At 37.7% G+C, this 22581-nt stretch overlaps 1 pseudogene; it reads right to left on the reverse strand.

The window, feature by feature from the left end:
• Positions 1-2209: 2209 nt before the first annotated feature.
• Positions 2210-13933, reverse strand: LOC110566735 (mRNA cap guanine-N7 methyltransferase-like; annotated as a pseudogene).
• Positions 13934-22581: the final 8648 nt, after the last annotated feature.

Raw genomic sequence — 22581 nt, forward strand, 5'->3', positions numbered from 1 at the left:
TACATTCTTTTCTAGAGTTTGCAGTTTGGACATTATTTCTTTAATATATTTCTGCTGTCTTCGCATATAAATACTGCATAAATTTAATATTTGGCAGTATGTCTCTTTCAACATTCTTATTTTTTTGTTATCATTATGTTTAATATCACTTAGTCAAAATATTTCACATAAACATTGGCACATAGTCAATGTAAGTATTTTCATAACTGACAGAGAAATTGGATGAATGTACACAACAAAATAATTGTGTGATGCTGTCAAACTCAAGTGAATTTTTATATGATATGTAAAGTTGGTCAACCTTAATGTTTCATGCCTAGAGTCATTAGCACATCTATAACTGGCAACTACTATTATAAGTCTCAAAAACTTATGTAATAATGATATGTTTTTCTTTATCTCTATTTCTAGATATGTAAACATGAGACAAAAATTTTACTGTTGTGATGTAAAAAATTATTCTTTTCTTTCTTAAGGAAAGTTCCTCAAATTGAAATGATATAATAACCGATAAAGTGAATATTACATGAAAAGTTGAGTTACTGGAAAATTTATAGATCTTAATTTCAGATTAATTAAGATTAATTAATTTCAGATTAATTAATTAATTAATTTATAGATCTTAATGTATTATTTTTTACCAAGATTACATTAGAATTACATTTGCATAATTGAATTATATACCAATAAGATATGCTCATGCTTCTTATCTATGTACGAATATACATCATGCATCATTCTTTGTTTTTTAATTCAATAATATTTTATTGTCAATAGCACAGAAAAAAGTCATCATTGAATCTTTGGAAGAAAAAGAAACTTATTATGGCAAGATATTTTATAAGGGAATGCATATAAGAAAAACAGAAAAACTTCAACAAATGCTTTCTTTTGGTGGTGAATTTAAAAATTAGGTTGCAACATAGATGACTTATTAGAACCATTTCATAAATTATTTGTGTAGAATATAAAATGCTATCTGAAATGGCTAGATTTGTTTTTTGTTTGTTTTATTTTGTGTTTTTTCTTTATGCCTACACTTCTTGTAGGTAAGGCAAATTTTGGGTCAAAGATTTTATAGGTGGGTTGGCATCACCCTACTTGCACTGGACATCCCATCTGTTTGTAAGAGGCATCCACTTTAGGTTCCTGAACGTTTTTAGGTTAATTTCTATTTCTTCATGTCAGTAGGATCATTTCTCTTTAGCCTCATTTGGGACCGTTGTCCACTTTCAGTAGTATGCATTACACTTTTCAGCACATTGAGAATCTGTCCAGTACGGGCGAAGTTTCCAGCTCAGTACTGCCTTAAGTTCTTTCATTACTATGACTAAAGTATGTGGCATCTTCAAAGACAAGGTGTTATTTTCCATTACTGGTACTTTATAGTGTACAAAAACAGTGAGGATTTGCATATAATATTTGAAGTTTGATGAGACTCCTGTAACTTATAACTAAAAGATGGGTAAACAATACATTGCACTGGCCTCATTGTTTGATAGTGTATGGTGTCTCAGGAGACATAATCTATTTGTTACAAGTACTCCATTTAAACTCACTTCATGTATGTGATATATATATATATATATATATGTGAGAAATCTGGACTAGTACTTTCCCATATGATGTTTTCAGAGGTCTTTAGTGTCAGCTATCTCTATATAAACTAAATCCTCAACCCTTTCCCCCAAACCCAATCACATTTAACCCTCTGATTTTTATTATTCCCCCTTACCCCTTCATACTAACTGTGTTTTTTGGTTTTTTGTTTGTTCGTTTGTTTGTTGATCCCCCACCTTATAGACCCTTACTAGTTTCCTCACTTCTTTGGTATTCTGGTTTAAATACTTCTATCTAGAGATTCAAAGCTTCAACCATTTATGAAAGAGAAAGTGTAGCATTTGTTCTGGGCTACCTTACTTACAATAAATATTTCCAGCAAATTTTATACTTTACTTTTATGTATAGCTGAATAATTGTCTTTGACAATAGAGAGAAACCGTTCTTAGAACATCACTAAAAAAATAGATCTTAAAGATGAAGCATTTTTACATACACACACAATCCTAATCTGTCACAGACAGTAAATATCACTTTTACACACTGGACTTCTTTGGCAGCACCCTGTATGCTTAGAACTTACCATTAAAATAAACAAACAGTTGTCAAAAGTATCTGAGATGGTTTGCTGCTGTGGAGGGGTGGAGTGCTACCCTGAGGCATCCTGCTTAATGCTGCCTCTCAAAGGCAAAATCAAGCAGATACTTGTAGCTTCCCATTCTGATTTACTTAAGGGTCCCAGAGGCAGCCTTCATGACTGTTCTTCACATACTCTGCTGCATGCATAGTCACTCATCTTTTCAGAGGTAAGTTTACAGTTCCCATTTGCAGGGTACGGCTCCACGGGCCTGCATTCATTTGAAGAGCAGCATTTTGTTTTCACTCTTCTTCACGTTTTCTTCATAGAATTCCAGATTTTTTTTTTCAATAGAGATTAGTTTCATATTCTACTTCTTTGCCACTTCAGTTAGCAAGGGAAAGTACACCAAGAATTCAGGAACATCACAAGTGGAAGAAGTCGTATTTGCAGCCAAATAAAGGATATTTTTTTTTTCTTCTGGAATTTCACAGTGTGTATTTCATTTCCAACTGATTCTGCTTCTGAAGCTTCAAGGCGTCAAAGCTATTGGGAGTGGTATCAATAACATAGCCTGCCCCAGGGCTAAGCCTTCCACAAGCATTCCTAAGCATCATATCAGCCTGCTCCGAGGACTCAAGGAAATAATGACAAGCAAACTGACAGTTACAGATGTCAATGTACATTTCTAGGTCATGGAAATTTTCAGTCAGCAATTATAAATTTTCCACTAAAAATACACTAATTATCATGACAACATCTCCTGTCTTCCTAATGATGTTGACATTGCTGCGTAGAGACATCCGCAATATCAGCACATACTGCCTGTTAATCCTTCCCTTCCTCTACCGGAGCTAATCTCCACCTTTTCCATATTCCAGGTCCAGAACAGTGATCCCACGAGTTTTTCTCTGTCATACCTTTTCTAAAAATTCTGCAATAAGAATGCATTTAATCCAATTATGAAAGTTTCTTTGGTTAAAATATTCGACTTTGACTACACCTCTCCATGCCCACTTCCTAAGCTCACTACAGTGGGCAAGCCGCGGTGGAGCTGTGTCCTTCAGCTCCGGGCACTTCTTTTTTTCTCTGACATTCTCGGGTTATAGTTTTCTCTTACTTTGGGTGACCCCTCCAGAAGAAGGCTCATCTTTCGGGAATGTTACCCCTTTCCAGCTTTCTTTCCTCTGAAACACCTCCATCATCATCAGAGATTCTTCCTCTAAGATGATTTCAACATCAAGTTTTCATTTATTGGATGGAGAGTCTTCCACGTGACTTGAGTTTTGCTCTGCAGCATCGTCTTCAAACTCTTTGCTCAGTTTTGGTTGATTTACTTGTTGGCATGTAGGAGTCTTTGCAGAAAGCCTCTGCCAGATGCAGGATGGTTTCATTAACACTCGAAAGAGATTTTGTTTTAGAATCCATGGACACTTGTCTTTTCAAAAGACATCTTTCCCTATTTCTCCGCTTTTGCAGAACTTTCAATTTCTGGTTACTTGAACTGACAGCAAAACTTCATGCATCAACACCACACAATCTTCCACGATTCTGTTTGCGGGAACCTCGTAACTTTAATATCACAGTATGAATGTAACTTCTGACATTAGAAACTTAACCCGATAGCGAAGCGATGAGTTATGTTTTAAAGCTTTATTGTGACTATTGTTATTTTCTTATTTTGACTTCATTTTGATGTTTAGGAAGAATGGTGATAATGAATGTGAGGGGATTAACTACGAATCATGAATTTTAAGTTTTCTTGGGAACTTAGCTTCAGAATTTAAACTCAATCATGTAATGTCAAATATAACTTGAGTTGTAATTGTTTATGAATAAGAAAGATTAAAAGGATACTACCTCACAAATAAAAATATGTTAGTAAAATTATCTGTGCCCTTCCTCTATGTGAACCATTAATCGTGACGCCATAAAGGCCCTATGTCAATAAAGTAACTAGAGAAAAATTTATGAAAAATATTTAAAACATGCAAATATTTCCAATTCAAATATAAATTTAAGATACCATGGGTGAAAGTTAGATAAAACTGAAAAGTGAAAAACCAAGGGGAAAGTCTGACTTCTTGATTTCAGTCACATGCTCATAAGATTTAGGATGTCTGAGTTACAATTGCCTAGAAAAACAATGGGAAGAGAGCACATCCTGTTGCATTAGCACACAGGAAATCTCTACAAGGGAGATCTATTCATACAGGAGTGTGTAATGGCAGAAACACAGCTTCATAACTTCTCTCCTATTGATTTATTATGACTAAAGACTCAGGCAAAACGTTAAACAGCCCTGAAAACATACATACAACTAACAAAATACAGACTGATCAGGTTGTATTTTATGCATTTAGGAATATATGTGCATTTCATACACATAGCTACAGTTTATGAAAATAAGACCATTTGAAAGAGATAGAGGAGTGGTAGGTATATGGGAGTGGTTATAAAGGTGAAGGAAAGGGAGGGATTATGTATTTATAGTATAATGTGTATCAAATAAATAAAATAATAAAAAATAAATGTGCCAAAATATACATTGTATATGATCAATAAGGTTGTGTTGATTTGATCTCTCATTTTATATATTAAATACAGTCTTTGTTGAAATAAGTAAAATTTAATATATTGATACAAAATAAGAGCATGAACTATTTTAATCAAAAGAGGAACATTTTGATTACAAGCTATTAAAATGTAGTACATGAAGAGGGTATAATTCATCTTAACCATATTTTCATAGACTATGGAATAACAAAAGTTAAATCAGAGTCACATCATTTTCTTTGCCAACAAGAACTTTTTGGGGAACAATTGAGGAACACAATTAAGGTTTTTGAAAAACAACTCATGATTTCATTTGAGAGATAAAATTCAGATTTGGTTTTTTTTTTTTTTTTTTTTGTATTTTACAATATTATAAGGTCCTTACAGAGTTTAAAATAATACCAATGAGTCAATCATAAGTCGTGGCAAAATTCCATTGATTACCTTGACATTCAGTTATTCCCAAGACAGTAGCCATTTTTATTTCCCTCGTTTACTGAGATTTTTCTTTCTAGTAATGTAGCTGAATGACAATTCAGGATCAACTTATCTCAGAACCTAACACAGACAGTTTTACTAAGTGACACACACATACACTCACACATGTTTGACTGACTTTATTTATTTATTTATTTATTTACTTTATTTATTTATTAATGGAGGTAAATAAAAAGAAAAGAAAGAATAATAAAAAAACAGGAAACAAGCTAATGAAACAAAAAAAGCAACAAAAATGTGAAAAAAAATGCCTACATATGCAGACACACACACACACACAAGATAAAGACAAACAAACAAAAAACAAAAAACTAGACCCAAACAAAGTTGGGACCCATAATAAATAAGCAGAGAATCAGTAAGGTCACAAACACAAGCACAGATAAGATACAACACAGATGTAATAAATATCTGAGAAACTAGAATAAGTGTGAACATTGTGGCTAATTTATGACAAGAAGTAATTTTTCTCTTTTAGTGTGCTCCAATGCCAAATTACACAACCCATTAAGTTGTCATATACCTTAAAGAATAAAGACTATTTGTCTTTTTGTTTTGTGCAATATTTCCCAATTTGGGCTTGTATAATATTTTCTCATTATTAGATTCAAACCATGCATTTTTTAAAAGAAAACTGCAAAAGTAGTATTAAGCCCTTTCTACTGAGCCATTAAAAGAACAGTCTGACACTCATCAATAATCATTGAACAAAGCCACATGAAGCTTCCTGAAAAATAGGAGATCACTGCTTTTTAGGAGGGATACATATCTATTTCACTTAACAAAGTAGCTGAGAGATATCTGGTAGGTGCTGGGTATATTACATGTGATATATTATTATTGAAGCCTCACAATTTGGTTATAGAAATGGCTCAGTGTGGGTGAGTACATCTTGTCCTTTCATGGCACCTTGGTTCAGATCCCAGAACCCACATACTAGTTCTCAGTGGCTTATAACTCCACCTTCAGGGGAACAAATGCCCTCTGACCTCTGCAGGCCCCAGACATACACTCATTGAGCATACGAACATGCAAACAAAACGATCAAACATATAATAAATAAATGAATAAATAAATAAATAAATAAATCTATACCAAAAGACTCACAATAAATGATTATATATTGAAGTGAAATTTTCTGGTTTCCTTGAAGACTCAGTTTTGTCATGTGATGTTTTGCAGCAAGCTGGGCACGTGATGTTTTGCTGTGCCCTCTCCAATGTGAGGGTGTGTCTTTGGCCAGCTGAGAACATCTGTGGATGAACTTTGAGGAGAGCAGATATACAGGCCTATGCACAGTGAAATATTGCTTTTTGGATTGACATCACTGTGCTGATATTCATGCTTTAACACGACTTCACAGAGAGAAAATGTCTCAGGGCAATCCAGCTGAGTCTCTTGGCTTTCGCTGAGTTCATGCTGCTGCTTGGTGTTGGCCTTTAGACTGGACTGCTGGTCTCCTGACAACTGAGTTTGGTAATCCCCTAAAGTTCCATAGACTCTAATCAGCAGGAAGTAGATAACAGAGAACTACAGCCCTTTTTGCTACTGATCTCCTACCTAAGGTCAGGAGCAGGGAGTTGGAAAGGAGGTAAAGGTATTTAATAACCCTAAAAAAAGTAGTTTTGGTGAAATATCTAAGTTCACAAGATATGAGTATAAACTAACAAAAAAATATAAACTCACAGGAGAGGAGAATTTTAATAGGACCCAGAGCTATGGGATGAGAAAGAAAGGGGGACATTCCAGACAAGGGCATGTACAGGGTTCATAGTAGCACTTCTGAAAAGCTTTTTTTTTTTTTTGTCTTGGTATGGGTCTTTGTTAAAGTCAAATCTGTATTTATCATCCTTAATACAACCATCATTAATAAAGCCTTCCAGCAAGATTTATTTTAGAAATCCAGGATCTATTTCGACATTCGTGTCAGTGTGATAAACTAATTCAGTACACTTTCCATTATTCTCTATGTACAAAATAGACCAGAATTTCAGCGTTTTGTTTTGCTTATGTGCCATTGGAGACGACTGGCTTCATCTAGCTCTGTTTTCTTTCAGCTAAGATTTAATTACTTGATTTGTTCAAGTTCATCACCTCTAAACTATCTGCCTGATCAGCTTATGCACTCTTTCTTAGTTCTGATTTTAACAGAATTAGAATTTTAAAGCAGCCCTCTGTAAACACAAACATATATGAGCAGCAGGTAATGGCTTTAACATTCTGTATATTTAAGTAGTCATGATCTCCAAGGATATAGACCTGCCCAAGAAAGGTATTGAATGTTCGAAATCTGGTATACTATTAAAAGGGAATGTCTCCAGGTTTATGGTGTAATTATCTTTCATTAGTCCTGTAGCTTGAAATAAAAGAGCAACACAATCCTTCAATTAGGGTACAATTCTACCTGAAATATTCAAGTTCAAAGTCTTTGTGACTTATAACTTGCAAAACGTGTATGTTTCCATGTGCATTTGGTTAATCTACAGTCCATTATTCTATTCCTTAATAGATATGTGAGCTGCAACTGATATGCATAGTTCAGTAACTAAGGTTAAACTTAAAAGAAAAATAAAGAAATTGCCCTCCTCTAAAGTATACATTACAAAATCACAAAGGTGAAAAGGTTTGAAGTATTTAATTTCCTTTTGGTGCCTCCCGAAGAAAGAGTAGGAAATGCAGCAAATGCTAGATATATTTTATTAATCAGATAGTCCATGTTGATGCATTACATACATAGGAATGTGAAATGTCAGATTCAATTAGATGAATTCTGGTAAAATAAACCATTTTACCACAGAAGCATATTTAAGTCATAATGCCCAGATACAGGCACTAAGAATTTAAATAAGCGTGCATAACTACTCCACTCCTTAATTGTTGAGATGCAGACATCGGTTTCCTTAGCATGATGCAAAGAAAAGGAAAGCCTGCGTGTAAACGTTTGCTTCTGGCTTTTAACTTGTAACCACACTTTTAAAAAGCAGCCACATACAGCAACAAATAGCAATCTTCTTCCACGCTCAGCTCTGCAGTTTTTCAGATTACGAGGGGTTCAAAAAAGCTGTTTCATAAAGAACATGTCTCCATAAGAACTGATGAAAACAAGGACCCACAAACTCAAAACGTAACAAGTCTAATGTAGACTGTCTACGTCTATTCTTTTGCATAAATGCATATCACCAATAATGAACTGTTTTATACTAGATGATCCTGAGCCTCACTCACATGGTCACCATTATTGCCTGTCTTTTATCAATAAGGAAATCTCCTTCAGTAAACTAAATAACTTGCCTAACATTGTTTAACTAAGGCTAAGATTCAATGGAAATTATCTATTAGATATAATGAGCTGTAATTCTAGGGTTAAGAATAGACCCCGATACTTGGCATTACATGTAGTTCCATTGCAGTCCCCAATGTTAAATTTAATATGCTTATCCTAAACGTGAAAATTATTATAAATCACATTGTACTCTTATTTATATCTTAAGATAATTATTTAGCTAAAATGAAACACATATGAAAGAAGAAAAGACTGCAACAATGAGTATTAGAGATACATACAACATTCAAGCTCTTTCTAGTGGCAAAAGATAGTGCTAGCCACAGAATGGCTGCTGCACACATGAACTCACAGTGACTGTGATTACATTCGCAATACTTGTGTGCGATCAAATTAGCCAAAACCCATCACAGAAGGGGCAGGGCTCGTGAAACCCAATCAGCAGCAATTGGTGGCTCCTGGCAAAAAGGGTCAGTTAGCTCTAGGGATCAGATTCCAGAGAGGCAACACATGCTTCAGCAGGAGGTCTTACTCGCACTTCATACAAGAGGTACTAACTGAGTCAAAACACAAGGCACATGATTTCAGAAGAGGAAAGTGGTGGGAAGACAAATTCAGAACTGAATTAGAAGATTTTTCTTATATGTAGACTTAATGAAAACATATTGTATGCATGGGTGAAATGCTCAAATAATGCAAGTAATTTTAAAATTAAAACAATCTATGTTTTATAATCTTAGCACTGACAAGAATATTTCTAGATATTTTCTGACAGCCTATGAGGAAGATAATCTAGAGTGTCTGTGCTTATGAATACATATTGTGTTGTGTGCCTCGGAGAGTACTGAACACACTGAGTAGAAAATCAATGTGTGTTTTCTTATGTACATCTGTACATACACAAATTTAAAAAGTATATGACAGGGCTGGTTTTAGGTTTGAGCTTTTTCAGATACTATTGTACCTCATTTCTCATAGTTTAACATTATTATTTCAACTTATAGTGTTATAATCAATAAGAATTCTCCATCAATAATGCTTTAATGACTTAATGCATTCTTCAGACCAGGAGTAACCCAAAGAATATTTCCTTACAGGCTGGAGCAGTAAGTTTCAGCACCTGGACTTTTTGCCAAGAAGGTGCTGAAACTGAAGAAACAAGCACCTACCTGGCCCTCCCAAAGCAAAGCGAAGGCCTTGGAAGCTAAGAAGGCAGAGCTGAAATGAGTCCACAGCCACAAAAAGAAGATCCCCGTGTCACCCACCATCTGGTGGCTCAAGACCCTGTGGCTCTGGAGGCAGCCCAGATACCCTCAAAAGACTGCTCCCAGGAAAAACAAGGTTGAGCACTGCACCATCATCAAATTCCTCCTGACCACCAAGTCAGTCATGATGAAAATAGAGAACAACAAAACACTTGTGTTCACTGGGGATTTCAAGGCTAACAAGCACCAGATCAAACAGGCTGTGAAGAAAGTCTACGACATTGATGTGGCCAAAGTCAATAACCTAAGGAAGAAAAGAAGATGTATATTCAGTTGGCTCCTGGTTATGATGCTCTGGATGTTGCCAACAAGATTGGAATCATCTAGACTGAGTCCAGTTGGCTAATTCTAAACATATACTTTTCCACCATAAAAGAAAGAAAGAAAGAAAGAAAGAAAGAAAGAAAGAAAGAAAGAGAAACAAAGTAAAGGAAAAAAAGTTTCAGCACCTGGAATTGCAGATCATCTTGAGAGGAGACAATATATGAGATTACTTATGTGTTGTTCATTTGCATTCAAGACGATTTCAGCTTTGGGGGTTTTGTGGGATATACCCCTATTTGAGCTAAGGAAATTCTCCATACAATGCGATGGATATTATAATATGGCTAGCTAGAGAATGATGATCTAAAAATCTGGGCCAAATTCATTATTAACTTATTTGATAGCTGTCTGTCCAAATTTAAAAAAAAATAAAAAATACAAGTCCTAATAGAACCTGTCAGAAGTGTATGTGGTAATTCACATAGTTGTTTATTTTCAATTATACTTTTATCAGTATAGATTTTAGTATGACACATTTAGCTGATATTCTCTGCTCCTCTCAAGAACCACCCACTCGAGATTCAAGTCCAGATGTTTTGTTTGGAGTCAAAAACAAAATTAGTCTTTCTAAGTGAGGATTTATCATCTTACCCAGAGTCCTCCTACTTGTTTAGCTTCTTTAGGTCTACAGATTTTGGATGTTTATCCTATATTATAGATCTAGTATCAACGGGATGGACAATGGGATTGAAAAAGGAGAAAACAAGAAACAGGACGGGAGCCTACCACCGAGGGCCTCTGAAAGATTCTCCCCAACAGTGTATCAAAGCAGATGCTGAGACTCATAACCAAACCTTGGACAGAGTACAGTGAATCATATGAAAGAAGGAAGAGTTAGTAAGACCTGGAGAGGACAGGAGCTCCACAAGAAGAGCAAAAGAACCAAAATATCTGGGCACAGGGGTCTCTTCTGAGACTGATTCCAACCAAGGAATATTCATGGAGCTCAGATGTAACCCGTGGCAGCTCAGTATCCAAGTGGGTACCCTAGTAAGGGGAACAGGGATGGTCTCTGACATAAACTCAGTGGGCTGGCTCTTTGACAACCCCCGCCCTCCGGAAGGAGGAGCAGCCTTGCCAGGCCACAGAGGAGGACATTGCAGCCAGTCCTGATGAGACCTGATAAGCTAGGGTCAGAAGGAAGGGGAGGAGGACCTCCCCTATCAGTGGACTAGGAGAGGGGCATAGGAGTAGATGAGGGAGGGAGGGTAGGATTGGGAGGGAATGAGGGAGGAGGTTACAGCTAGGATACAAAGCGAATAAAATGTAACTAATGTAAAAAATTTATTTAAAAACAAAACAAACAAACAAACAAAAAAACAAAATTAGTTAAAAGGCACAGGTTGAGTGGTTCTAAATAGTGCAAAGGCTCAGAATCTACTCAGAAACACCAAAGCAGAAAAACATCTGAAATGACACTGAATAGCATTGTTAAGAACTGGTTGATAAAATCATTTATGTTGTAGCCTATGGCTTTTCCTTATGGCATTATACTTCTGGGCATACAGAGAAGGCATGTGTCCTACCTTGGCTCTCACCCTTCAGAGAACATTGACAATGTAGACAATATGCCTCAGACACAAGACCCTCAAAGGAAGGTGGTTCAAATCCCAGAAGCTTGCTGACAAAAGGCTAGTGTCTCCAAGCCAGTCACTTTTCTTCTATGGTAAGTTCTGGAACTCAGCATTCTGCTTTATTCCAGTTAACACACTGTAGCTTAGATACTCAAAAGATGGCTTAAAATGTGGATAACATGGCAGAAGCACCAAACTTGATGGAGTTTCTACTTTGTGGATTCTTGAGTTCTGAGGAAGTCCCAAGAGACATAATCCACTTTCTTCTTTCGAAGGTTACTTCATTTTCCCTCCTTTTTTTATTATTTTTTCGCTATCTGCCCACCTAAACAACATGGCATACAATTCTCAATAAAGGTGGCTTTTATGAGATATAAATAAACGGTGTTCTAAAACAGATTTTGCCTTTAATATTGTTTTCCTTGAGGCAAAGAAAAGGTATGGCTTCTTAAATAAGAGGTTGAGGTGAAGAGCTTCAGAAAGTCTTGTGATTGAGACATAATTTACATTTTAATAACTTGTCTTTCCATGACAATTTTATTTAGTCTCAAAGTCATGAGGAAATGTATATTTAGTAAGAAGGAAAGAAGTATATACCTTATATGGATTCATTTATTAAGACATAATAGATTCATGGAAAAGCAAATTACATATTCTCTGAAAAGCTATTTTATAATGTATCTCTATTTCTTAAAGTCTTTGTAATCCTTCTATTTATATTTAGCCATCTGAAAGGTAGTTCTGTGGTTGAATTTAATACTTAGTAATTATGACACTCAAGCAATATGCACACAAGTATGTTTAAGCAGATATGTCTACCAATCACATACCACAATCGTCAACTCTATACTGTGTGATATTACATAAAGTGTAGATAGAAAGCTCTTATGTAAACAAGCCTCCCAGGCCTAAATGAAAGTCTTTTGATTTACTAAAAGCTCACATGTCCAGACTATTCTGGTCAAGACACTATTACATTGTGGTGCAGACACTATTATAAAATAACATTGCAGAGACTATACTAATGCTGAAACCTGACCTCTATAATCTGTATTCTATTAACATGGGTAGGAGGCTAGAGGAAATCACACAACATGCTTCTGCAATAATTCTTATTTATTAAGTGTACAGTGTGCCTAGCTATATGCCCGATTCTTTATATACATGTTTTCATTTTATGCCCAAAATTATCAGAAAACCAAGACTGACATATGCATAGAGTTAAGAATTCTACAACTAAAAGATGAGTAATGTGCCTAAGTCTACTCCACTGACAGCTGGTAGAATAACAATATGAATCTACTTAGTAGTGATACTTTTTCAATAATCATGACAACAGAAACTTTGGGATCACATTGTGAATATGCCAATACTTCCACAAGGCTGGTGAGTCCATTTTACCATTCCTAGGACCTTAGGAGTCTCTGAATTTGCTTTAACCAAAAGAAGATAGTAGAAATGAAATTTCTACTAGTAGAAATTTCCCCAATTCCAAATCTAGAATTAGGTGTCCTGTTCCTCTTTGAAAACATCCATATCAAAATGAAAATCTATGTTGTTGGTACCATCTGGGGAAAATGCATGGATAATGATGGTTTATGAAAGAAGAAAGCAAGTTCCAGGCAAACACTGACCGTTAAAATAATCAAATCACTGTGTTTGAGACAGCAGACCAGGACGAAGATGTGTGGTCAATCAGCCTGTATAGATTTATGACCAAACCTCACAGAGCTAAGGTTCTGACAGGGAACTCCAAACTGCAACTTCCTGGTCACTTAGTTGTTACAGGTCCTAAAATTTTAAAATTAAAAAAAAATAAGGCAGAAAAGCATAAAAGAAATATTCATATTGATAGTGAGTTCTTTGCTAATAAAACCTTGCAATGTCCCTGTTAACTCATTGTACAAGACTATGCTCACATAATTTAAGAAACTGATTCTGTGTCAGTATTGTGGAGATGGAAAGGAAAAGACCCCATAAGCTGAGTTAACTGCACCATTTCATCCCACTATACTCTGCTGTAACCAAAACTCCTCATTGATGTTCCAACTAAAAATACATATATTTCCAAACATCATAGAAAAAAATCTAGAAACCAAAAATCAAAATGTTTATTTAATATAACTTAAAAAGCATCATCTTATATATGACTTCACGTTCTTTTTCAGAAGATATTTTATTTTATTAAGTTATTTATTTACTTTACATCCCAATTGCAGCTTATTCTCCCTCCTCTCTTCCCAGTCCCTCCTTCTCACCTTGGTGGCTCATCTGCTTCTGCCCCAAAGCTCCCCATCTCCCCAGAAAAGGGGAGTCCTCCCATGGATATCAACCAGCCTTTGCTCCTTCTCTACTCTCCTGCACTCCACTGCTCCTGTGATCAGACAATTGGCTTGAGTGGAAAAGCAAGGCAGAAATGGCAGAGGGGTGATGGAGATCAGGTGGTGGTGAGTGCTAGGAGAACAGTGGAGGGAGGCAGGATCCATTGACAGATCTTTTTTCTTTCTTTTTTTTATAGGTTTATTTAATGACTTTACATTCTCATTGCAGATCCCCCTTCTGCTCCGAGCCACTTCTTGCACACCCTCTCTCCTGTTCTCCCCTCTCCTTCTCAGAGAGTGGGGAGCCCCCAAGGGTAGCAACCCACCCTGGCACATTAAGTTGCTGAATAACTAGGTGCATCCTCTCCCACCAAGGCCAGGCCAGGCAGCCTAGTTAGGGCAACAGGATCCAAACCAGACATCAGAGTCAGAGGTCCTCCTCTCCAGTTGCATGAAGACCAAACTGTACATCTGCTACATATGTGCAGGGGGCAGAGGACCAGTCCATGCATGCCCTTTGGTTTGTAGTTCAGTCTCTGGGAGCATCATGGGCCCAGGTTAATTAACTCTGTCAGTCTTGTTGTGGAGTCTTTAACCCTTCTGGATTCCTCAGTCATTCCCCCAATTCTTCCATAGGACTCTGAGCTCTGTCTAAAGTTTGGCTGTGGGTCTCTACATCTGTCTTCCATCAGCTCTTAGGTGGAGCCTCTGTGCAGTTCTAGGCTTCTGTCTATAAGCATAGTAGAGTATCATCAACACTGACAGAGATTGGTTGTCTCTGTTGGTTGGGTTGGTTCCTGAGTAGGGCCAGTCTTTGGTTGGCCATTCCCTCAGTCCTTGTTCCATCTTTGTCCCTGCACATCTTGTAGGCAGGAAAATGTAGGGTTGAGTGTTTCATGTACCAGTAATGTCCTTTTCCCTCCACTGTAATTCCTGTCTGGCTATAGGAGGTGATTAAGTCAGGCTCCATATACCCAGAGTCTCAGCTAGGGTGAATCTCACCCTAGAGTTTCTGAGGCCCCCTCTATCCTAGGTCTCTGGAAAATCCCAGTAATGTTTCCCCCAACTCTGACTTTCATTCTTCACCTGACCTGCTCTTTCCCATGCACCCTACTCTTAATCACCACCCCAGCTCCCCTACCCATACCCTTTCCTACATAGATCCCTCCATCCATCCACCTACGATGCCCATTTTAATTTTTCTTCTGAGTGAGATTCAAGCATCCTTCCTTGGGTCCTCCTTGTAACTTAGCTAATTTGAGGCTATGTATTGTAGCTTGGTTATCCTGTCCTTTATGGCTAATAACTACTTATAAGTGCATACATACCATGCATATCTTTCTCAGTTTGGGTTTCTTCACTCAGGATATTTTTTTTCCATCCATTTTCCTGCAAATTTCAAGATCTCCTTAATTTTAATGGCTGAGTAATATTCCATTGTGTAAATATGCCACATTTTCTTTATCCACTCTTCAGTTGAAGGACATCTGGGTTCTTCCTGGTTCTGGCTACTACTAATAAAGCTGCTATGACCGTGGTTGAGCAAGTGTCCTTGTAGTATGGTGGAGCATCTTTTGGTTGTATGCCAGGAGTGGCATAGCTGGGTCTTGAGGTAGAACTAGTCACAATTTTCAAAGAAATTTCCAGATTGATTTTCACAGTAGTTGTAAAAGTTTGCACTACCACAAGCAATGGAAAAATGTTACCCTTTTTCTATAATCTCTCCAGTATGTGCTGTCCCTTAAGGCTTTGATCATAACCAAGCTGATGGGTGTAAGATGGACTCTCAGAGTCATTTTGATTTCCATTTTCCTGAAGAATGAGGATTTGAACATTTCTCTAAGTGCTTCTTGGCCACCTCAATGGTGGCAAAGGTGACAGTTGTAAGAGCATGTGTGCAAGGACATGCAGGCCCAGGAGAGAGAGGGAGGAGTCTTATTCCTGCCAGTCTCAGGTCAATATTTCCAGGGTTAGGCCATGTTTTGATTTCAGTATTGGCTCCAGGCTGGCTTCTCGGGTCACAGGACTCTTTGGCTCTTTGGCATTCACCACAAAAAAGAAAAAAAAAAACAAAAACCTATAGGATCAACTCACCTGGCCTCATAGGGGCTCACAGAGAAAGAACTGTCAACCCCAGAGCATGAATGGAATGGTTGTAGGCCCTCTGCACATAAGTAACAGTTGTGAAGCTGTGCCCCCATGTAGGACTCCTAAAGCAGAAGCAGGGGCTACCTCTGACTATATTACTTGCCTTTGGGAACCTTTCTTCTAACTGGGCCGACCTGTGTAGCCTCAATGAAAGACATATCTAATCTTACGGAAAATTGATGTGCCGTATTATTATTATCATCATATTATTTAAGTTAGTTATTTACTTTACATTGGGATCAAAGTTTCTGCTCCCTCCTCTCCTCCCAGTGCCTTCCCCTAACCTTTCTTTCCCCCTCAATCCACCCTTACTTTCCTTTCCCCCCAAAGGTGGGAGGGTAGGCTTTCATGGTTATCAACCTGCCCCTGCATATCAAATCAAAATAAGACCAGGCACATTTTCTCTAATGGAGACTAGAACAGCAGCCCAGGTAGGAGATAGGGATCCAAGGAAGGACAGGCAACAAAGGCAGAGACAGCCCCTGTTCCTGCTTCCCGCTGTTAAGTGACTCCATGTCCTTAATGACACTGTCTGCTTTGCTGAATCTGACATTGAAGCCCGTACCGTGTTTAAGGTTGTACCTCTGTCATGTAGAAGAAAGCATTAAGGTCCTGTGAGAGCAGGAGGTCATGTTCACCTGAAAACTTCGTTGTAATTTCAGATTAATAATTTATTAACATTATATGAAAAATACATTTTATTTATTTTTTTTTCTTTTTTATTTATTTATTTATTTTTTATCAGTTACATTTTATTAACTCTGTATCCCAGCCATGTCCCGATCCCTCATTCCCTCCCAGTCCCTCCCTCCCTCATCTCCACCGTGCCCCTTTCCAAGTCCACTGATAGGGGGGACCTCCTCCCCATTCATCTGATCCTGTTTTATCAGGTATCTTCAGGACTGGCTGCAAAGCTCTCCTCTGTGGCCTAACAGGACTGCTCCTCCCTTCGGGGGTGGGGAGACATGTTTTTCTATGAAAAATTCTGTTAGAAAAATAATTTATAATTGTCTCTCTTCACTGCATACTAAACACTCACCAAAAACAAATACAAGGAATATGTTTTTTTTTTCTCTGTAGTAAAATTTGAAAATGTATTATGGGCATGTAATTTATGATAAAGAGATTTAATACAATCAGCAGTAACCTGGGTTAATCTCTACATAGAGGAGAAAAGAAAGGAAAGAATAGAGAGAGACTATTACTCCTTTTTTCACTTTAGTTAATTATCAATCTTAAAACATAATATATGATCTTATTAATACATGAATCATCAATAGAAGAAAAACACACATTGTATGCTGACTTAAAAAATAAACTGATGAGTACTTTTTAAAAATTAATTCATTTTTATCAATTACAGTTCATTCAATTTGTATCCCCACTGCAGCCTCCTCCCTCATCTCCTCCCATGCCCCTTCCCTAGTCGACTGATAGGGGAGGTCCTCCTACCCTTCCATCTGACCCTAGCTTATCAGGTCTCATCAGGGCTGGCTGCATTGTCCTCCTCTGTGGCCTGGTAAGGCTGCTCCCCAAACACCCCCTCAGGAGGTGATCAAAGAGCCAGCCACTGAGTTCATGTCAGAGACGGTCCCTGCTCCCATTACTAGAAAACCCACTGAGCACCCTTTAGGAACACTCATACCAATGTTCTACTCATACATTTCTTGTTTATCCACTTGATTTCATTTCTTTAAGCGGTGACTTGCCCTGTTTCCAGGCTATATTTTAACTCATTTAAAGGAGGAAGGGTGGAATTGGGAGAAGACAAGGGAGGGGGCTACAGCTGGGATATAAAATGAATAAAGTATAATTAATAAAAAATAAATTAATTTAAAAAGACTACATATTAAAGAAGGCTAAACTTTGTAGCCACACTGGGAATCAGCGTGGAGGCTTCTCAGAAAATTAAAACTAGAAGCAGTGTATGATACAGCTGTACCACTGGCGGACACATACAGGAAAGATTCTACAGGGGGTACAGGCATTCGCATAGCTATCTGTCACTACACTTTTCACAAGAGGAAGGACATGGCATCAGCATCATGGAAAAGAAAAATGGGGCACATGTGTACAGTGGGACTTTATTCATCGACGAGTAAAAAGGAAGTTACAAAATTTGCAGGAGAATAAGCTGGAAAGGGATATATTAAATGCTGTAACACAGGCTCAGAAAGAAAAAATAAATAAATAAAAAATAAAATGAAAACAATAGGATGACCTTACTGAAATGCCTTGACAGTTTTAGCACAGTTCTGGTTCTTAAACGATCTGCTTTTCTTTTATTTTCAAGAGCAAGAACTACCATTTGTTTACTGAACACTGTTTTGTGTGCAATTAAGAACAAGTAACTTATATGTAAGATTCTTTCCAAAGTTATTCGATGGTATTATGTTTTCTGTGACTTAAATCTATTAGCTTATTCCCTTAGGTGATACCTCAAAGCAAACTTTTCGATCTATATATACAGACCAGGCACGGTGGAAAGTTTTATGAGGATTAAGGTTAAATATCACAAATTATTAGAATCTTCTATTGTAGCTAAGAAAAGAGCAATGACCATCAGTTTATTCTACTGTCTGTTAACTACAGTCTTCATGATTCATACAGTGTCAGAATCCAGGAAATTTGTTAGACTTCAACAATGGAAAGAACTGTGTAACTTCTATTTCACAATGCCTGATTTAGAATGCAGATGTTTCTGCCTTTGATGTTCAGTGTTCTGGGTAAACATCTTAATGAGACCCAGCTGTACTAGCTCAGCTCAGGTAGATTGCATTTTTATGATCGTGTGGAGTTAAAAACTAATTGTGTTTTTGTCATAATACCTTTTGTAGATGACACTAAAACACGAAGCCAAGGTGAAAGCCAAGACTTTCTTCCTGCGTAGTATGGCTACAGGATGAAAATTAACAGTATTTATTGTCAATTTGCATCAACAGTTGTTTTCTTGTTGAGGAAAATATTGGTAGCAACATTTAACTGACTGAAATTTTTATGTGAGAAAGAGAATGGACTTATTTTCCATGCTTGGCTATTTTCCATAAAATAGGGTGTGTTTTTAAAAACACATTCTTGGCCTTCATCTAAAAACCACAGATAGCTATAATTTGGGTAACTTTAACAGATAATTTATGACTTTTTCACTCAGCTTAATGGCCCATAAAAAAACTCAAAATAGCAGTGTGAGTGCTTTGCTTTAGCAGTCAAGAGATTCCAGAGGTCGTGAGTGTTTCTGTATTGAAACTTCCACGTCACGGGAAAAGTTGAATTGCACTGAGAAATGGTTACTTAACACAAATATTAGGTGTTTTGAAGCTACACCCTCTTGATTCTGATTCTCCTGTGCACATCTAAGGAAAGGGTTTCTGTGTTTTAAGTTCCTTTCTTTCCCTAATATATTCAAATGGGATACTGCATATTACTGTCAGAGAACCAGTGTGAGCCTGTTAGTGACAATTTACTGCACCTAAAATTCCAGCTGTTGGGACTGAGTCTTAAGATTTTTTTTTTTTGTCCACCCTCTATGGCCTTTAAACAGTTAACAGCACCTGCTGCTGGTTGTGATGAAACCCCACAGGAAATGAATGCCAAAGGTACAAGATGAAAGAGAAAGTAATTTTCTGGGAGGGGAGCAGAGTAATTTTGCACTGTGAGGTGAAAGGGTGAGAAACCAAAAGTCTTGTGAGGAAATACTTATGAAACTGGGACTGAGGCTAAGAACTGGAGGGAATGAGAACACAGAAGAGGAGAAAAGAGAAACCCGTGGTCATAGAGAAAAATCAAAAGAACAATGAATGAAATGTACACAGAGAATATGCTCCTAAGAAACAGAGACTCTAGCATTCATATGAAGAAATCACAAACCTGATAAGATTTCAAATACATAGTCTATGTCTGATGGGTTAAAAACAGCGAACCAGTGTTCTAGATCTTTTATCTGCCTCACGCCACTACTTATGTGCTTCAGCAAACAAAATACATAGACACAACAAGAAATTAGAAGCAACAGCATTTAATAAAGGCTGATGAGAGGAGAGATGCACTGACAGACACTGAGAATGGGTCATAGGCAAGAAATAAGATACCAGGTGTCTATCAGATACCGAAGGGTCATCTCCAACAAAGCTTATACAATATACAAGCAACATTATACAGACTGAGCAGGATTTATTTACAAATATGTGTGTGCATATGTACACATATAACATATAACAACAATTAATGAAAAATAAGGCCATAAACTTGAAATTAAACACAGAGGAATAGATCATCAGGCTTAGGAGTGGCCATGTGACTCCAGAGAGGCATTTTCACAGAGCATGGCAAGGGTAGATTTCTGAAAACCCCGATCTCCTCAGAATTGAAACATACACACACACACACACACACACACACACAATTCCTGGCATGATACTACTCAAGTTACTCATAGCTGACCCTTGTTTTGTTTTAACTCCTCAACATGTTGAATTAGGATACATGCTTTTATTTCCTATTACCTTGGGTCAATTTTTGGAGAAATACTTAATGCATCTAACAAGTAGATTAATAAAGTGCTGAACTTGTGCTTCATAAAACTGCTTACAAGAGAAATCTTGTGTGGTTTTATCCAGCTCTCCAGATACCCACAAAATGCAGACAGGTCTCCCATTTAGTAAAAACTTGAGACTTTAGAACATGAAGATGCATGATATGTAGGAACTAAGAGCCATATCATGCTCTTCTGGTCCCAGATGCTGCGGGAACCGTGGGTTACCGTGCAAACATACCCAAGTCCAAAAACCACACCACACACAACCAGTCCTGAAAATGGAACAGAAATGGCTTCAAGAAACCGTGGTCACAAAGATAAACATCTTTTTTTCTCTTTTTTTAATTAAATTTTTATTTTTTATATTAATTACAGTTTATTCACTTTGTTCCCAGCTGTAGCCCCCTCTGTCATCCCCTCCCAATCCTACCCACCCTCCCTCATCTCCTCCTATTGCCCTCTCCAAGTCCATGGATACAGGAGGTCCTCCTCCCCTTCCATCTGACCCCTAGCTTATCAGGTCTCATCAGAATTGGTTGCTTTGTCCTCCTCTGTGGTCTGGCAAAGCTGCTAACCTCTGGGGAAGGGATCAAAGAGCCAGCCACTGAGTTCATGTCAGAGACAGTCCCTATTCCCTTTACTAGGGAACCCACTTGGAATCTGAGCTGCCATGGGCTACATCTGAGCAGGGGATCTAGGTTATGTCCATGAACGGTCCTTGGTTAGAGTATCAGTCTGAGAAAAGACCCCTGTGCCCAGATATTTGGTTCTGTTGCTCTCCTTGTGGGATAGGATAAACCTACAAAAATCTGTACATCTAAAGAAGCTGAGCTAGAAGGAGGAACCTGCGTAAGATGATCAATCCTCACTCAGAAAGGCAAACAGGATGGGCATTGGAAGAAGGAGAAAACAGGAAATGGAACAGGAGCCTACCACAGAGGGCCTCTGAAAGACTACTCAGCAGTGTATCAAAGCAGATAATCAGACTCTTAAACAAACTTTGGGCAGAGTGCAGGGAATCTTAGGAAAGAAGGGGGAGATAGAAAGACAAGGATAAGAATCTCTTAAAGGAGTGGACTCCAAGTTATTGAGGAACATTTGTTTATCCAGGAAGCATAACAGAAAAAGGCCTGAAGAAGATGCAGGCAAACAATGCAAGGGCAATTAGGGCTCTAGCAGAGGCCATCAAAGCCCTTGTGAAGCCTACAGCCATTAAGCCCAAAATGCCACAGGGCCCCAGCTGCTAACTCTGCCTTCTGGCTTTCATTGCTCACTCCAAGCTTTGGAAGCCGATTTGCAGCTACATGGTCAAGGGTTGTAGGCTCTGCCAACCAAACCCCAAGGTTCAGACCAAAGCAGAGGTTGCAGCTCCAGCTAAGGCCCAGGCTTCAGCCCCAGGACAGGCTCCCAAAGGTGCCCAGGCCCCTGTGAAAGCCCCTTGGGAAAGGCTTCTGTTAATGTGAAGACAGACTGGTGTGACACGTACACTTATGTACTCATCATATTTGTCTCTACGTGGAAATGTTCCACTTTGAACAACACATGATTTCTTTACCTTCATCAGCTGTCTGTGCCTGTCTAGCTGATTTGTTTATGACATATTCTCAGTATAAAAATGAAATGAAACTTAAGGAAGAGCTTTTTGTCTTAGTGAGGTGTCTCAGTAGTTAATAGTGACTATTGATCTGCTTAGCATTGAAAGGGTTAGACTAACCTTGTAACCTGTCTTCTAAAGCCTGTAGCTTTGAGTTTTAGGTTCAGGTTAATCTAAAGCCTCTTAGTACCTTTCCAGAGAATGGAGGAATGTGACCCTAACTGTGAGGACAGATATAAAAAAAAGGCAAGCAAGTAATGACCTTTACTCAGCAAAAAAAAAAAAAAAGGACCACACCCTTGTCTTTGTCTTTGAGATAGCATTTCTTAGCAATGAACCCAGACTTC

Source organism: Meriones unguiculatus, chromosome 6, assembly GCF_030254825.1.
Source record: "Meriones unguiculatus strain TT.TT164.6M chromosome 6, Bangor_MerUng_6.1, whole genome shotgun sequence".
Classification (NCBI taxonomy): Eukaryota; Metazoa; Chordata; class Mammalia; order Rodentia; family Muridae; genus Meriones; species Meriones unguiculatus.